This window comes from Arachis stenosperma, chromosome 1 (genome assembly GCF_014773155.1).
Source record: "Arachis stenosperma cultivar V10309 chromosome 1, arast.V10309.gnm1.PFL2, whole genome shotgun sequence".
Taxonomy (NCBI): domain Eukaryota; kingdom Viridiplantae; phylum Streptophyta; class Magnoliopsida; order Fabales; family Fabaceae; genus Arachis; species Arachis stenosperma.
Window position 1 is genome coordinate 5,235,345 of NC_080377.1, and position 3,919 is coordinate 5,239,263.

Here is a 3,919-nt window from a genome sequence, read left to right on the forward strand (position 1 = left end):
TGTTTTATTTTATTACCCAGGATGCCATTTACTATGGTCCAGCCGATCCAAAAGCTATTCAGAATGTTGAAAATAACCACGCTGTTTTGGTTAATGGTCGAGAAACAAAAATGATTAAAGATAAATGGGAAGAATATTATATAGTCAAAAATTCATGGGGATCAGAGTGGGCAGACAAAGGATATGGAAAAGTAACTCCGAACAAAGGATATGAAAAAGTAACTCCGAATAAATACACAGTAACGGAGAAAGGTGAAGATAGATAATGTGTGACAAAATATATTAACCTTATAAACGTGTAAGTTCACCAAATTTAGAGCTTATTGGCTTGTAAAAGGATCATGCAGCATTCTCTATTCAATTTGTTCTTCATTCTTGTCTTCAATTCATAGTCTCATTTTTTTTCCTTTCTCCGAGATATGTATATCTGCGATTCCATTTTAGCCAAGAATCTCTCTTATTGTTAAATGAATTCAGACTTCAAAAATAAGAATCTGAATGTTAAAATAGTTTTTCCAAATGAAGTTACAATAAGTGGGCCTTCTATTTGTATGCATTGCTTGCTCATACTCAACATTTTTCAGATAATTTGAGTTCAAATAAAAGACAGATTTGGCAGAACTCCATTACAGCATCCTAGCTTTTTACACCTGATATCAACCTTCCCAGACCCTCTTTCAGATTGGGTGAAAGTGCAGGACAATAAATCAAAACATCATATGACTGAATCACACCCTTCTTGGCAAGTAACTGAAGAGCTGATGATACACCCTTAGCTATGAGAACCTTATTCTCCACCTGAACATCAAAGTTGTCCACAAGATATAACAAGAACTCAAGAAGATTGTGTGTTATGTCAATGTACTTCTGAATAGAATGCACCATCAACAAAATTGCAGGCTCTATGTTCATCACACTGTCAACACTTTCATAAAAATAGAGCCAATCATAAAACAGAGCAAGTTTAACACTTTTCTCAACATAGCTGCTCCTACATGACTTCAAAAGCCAGCCTATAACAGCCCATCGAGGAACGATGTCTGATTGAATGATCTCATTAGGTGGATGGTGTGCACAACATATGAATCTAACTATATCAACTATGATAGTTTCTCTATCTGGTTCATGAAGAAACTTCTGAAAAAACCATATTTGGTGCCTCTTTTGATGTCCCAATTTAACATATGTCATCAAAAACCGCAATCTGGTCTCCATCTCAGGATTGATTCTAAGCAAAACATACTTGCTACAAGTCCTTGTGCGGTACAGCTGCGAAACATTTATAAATCTTGAAGTATTGAACTTTGATGGACAAAGCATCAAATCCTTCCAAATATCTCTAACTCAGGACATGAATCAAATCCTGAATCGAATCCCGATTCTTAAAACAAGTGAAACTCTCACTCACAATCTTCACACAACACAAATGAACTCCAACCTCAAAGTCAAATTTGATCACTCGGCTGTTGGTTCTACAATGATCAGCCAAAACTCTAAGAACACATATAAAGACATGACAAAACATTGGGTCTTCTTCCACAAGCACTGCCACTTGTCAAGAAAAGTGTGGCCTTCAAACAAACCACAAATTCCATCACTGAAATCACCTCCATTGATTTGCCTCAAAAGGGACACCAAAAGCGCATCGAAACCAATCCCCAACACATAAATCATTTCCTCAGCAACCCAAAGTAGCTGGCTTTTCACAGAACCAAGGAGCTTTGGGTATAACTAGTGAACTACTTTGATGAGCAAATTGATGAACATTCGCAACTAGTAAAACTTGTCGATGTTCAATTTTCGGGTCAGTTATCTCATCGAAACAACACAGAAATCTAGTGTTTGTCAATTGATATTTTGAAAGAGAAAATTTTGAAGCACTTCCAGTTCAAAACCACCATTCACAAATTGAAGAAACCATAAACACACAACTAGAACATGAACCTAAACTCAAATTCCACAACTTAGGCCTGAGATGTACCCACTTCCTCAGATGTACCCGCAGCCTCCTGAGATGTACAAGCTTCCTGAGATGTACCAGCTTCCTGGATAATACATTGAAAGAGAATCTCAGCATGTCACATTAACTCCAATGCAAATAATCAATGAGAAAATACTAACCATATGAAATATAAGGAAGAAATGTTTAAATACAATACTTAATTAAAACTATGAAATACTTTATGCCAATTATTAAAAAACATATACAAAGAACATGAAGCTAAAACCAAATAAGATATCTTGACGAGAAAAAAATTGAAGCAATATCATTAATAGTTTGGATGCTTACTCATGCAAAGAACTTAACAATCACAGATAATTATGAGTCACAATCTAAGAACCTTATGATAAAGTAATCACAAAGCAAAACCACATTATCAAAGTAAAAATGCATCCACACACACAACAACAAAGTCATAACTAAAATAAACAAATTAAAATGCCAAGACACACCCTAAATATGGATAAATGATGATGGTACCTGCTTAGTAGCCATTCCACAGAACATGACATCGATGGTACGATCTATTTTTTCCCATACTTCGCCATAAAAGGTTTCAGATGCATTACCACCAGAGCATGCAGTAAAAGTAATGTAAAACATATAGCCAGCAACAACTTGACTATTAACCTTGTCAATCTTATCAAACTCAAAACTCGCCCTCTACATTGTAATAACAACAATAAAAATAATCATTATTGAATGAGATTATAGACATAAATAAAACTCAATAAAGCAAAAACCATCATAGACACAACATTTTGGTCATTGTAGAATTTCAAGCATCGCTTAGCCAAATCGGTCACATGTTGCTTACGATCCTCGTTATACATCTTATAGGGTCCAATTCCGCCCGGTATTAAACCCATACTCCGGAACTTTGAATCCCTGGAAGAAAAAAAAAACTAAATAGTCAAATTATGAGATTATATTAAAAAGCATAAAACAGAAAACAAAGAAAAAAAAAAAATAAAGCGTCAATTTAAAAGCACCTCACTGCTTAAGGACTGTCTATAATAATCATAAAGTTGTTCTTCCGAAATTTCCTCAGTAATTACAACCGTTTTATTCGGTTTATCATCCACATCATCCCTACCTCTTTTATCTCCGACAGAACCCATATTTCTCTCTTAACTGTCAACCTGATTTCAGAATCAATCAAGTAGCATTTGTTTTCGGGGTCAGGACATGGAAACATGGACAATACTTGTTTAAAAAGTGTTTGGAAGCAGAGACATGGACAGTGGACATATTGTCTCCGAAACTATTTTTTATACTTTTGTGTCCATTCTTTCACGAAAGACAATGATGGACACGGGATTTGGAAGAGTAGACACCGAACAATTTTATAAATTTTGTTTTCCTTTTTTTTCACTATTATCCCTTCTTATTTTTTCTATTGCGTTGTTTAGAAATACTTTTTTCTTCCTGTTCTTTCTCTATCTCTTTCTTTTTCAGGTACTCTCTCTTTTCTGTAGAATTTTTTATTAGGAGTAGATAATTCTTTTCTTTGTATCGTTTTACTTCAATACCATTTTAACCTTATATTATATTATTTGATTTGTAATAAAAATAATTAATCTTAAAACTTTTGAAAGATAAATATTATCAAAAGTAAAATTGATCTTTTAAAATGCTAAAAAATAATTTATAAATTGTAATTGATTTTATATAATTTAAAGAAAAATCAGTTTTTAGATAAAAAAATTTAGTTTTTTTTTTAAATAAAAATAAAATTTTATATGCAAAAACTAATTATTTTTTCATATAAAAATAGATTTTTTTAATTAATTTTTTATTTAAAATTAATTTAACTTATTAACTTAAACAAAATTTTTTATTAATCAAACTCAAATTTATTTTTTTTTGTTAATCTTAACTATATGTATTTCCTACATATTAATAATAAATTTTAAA

The 3,919-nt window shown here is 32.3% G+C and overlaps 1 pseudogene; it reads right to left on the reverse strand.

The window, feature by feature from the left end:
• Positions 1 to 636: 636 nt before the first annotated feature.
• Positions 637 to 2,932, reverse strand: LOC130974054 (uncharacterized; annotated as a pseudogene).
• Between the last annotated feature and the right edge of the window lie 987 nt (positions 2,933 to 3,919).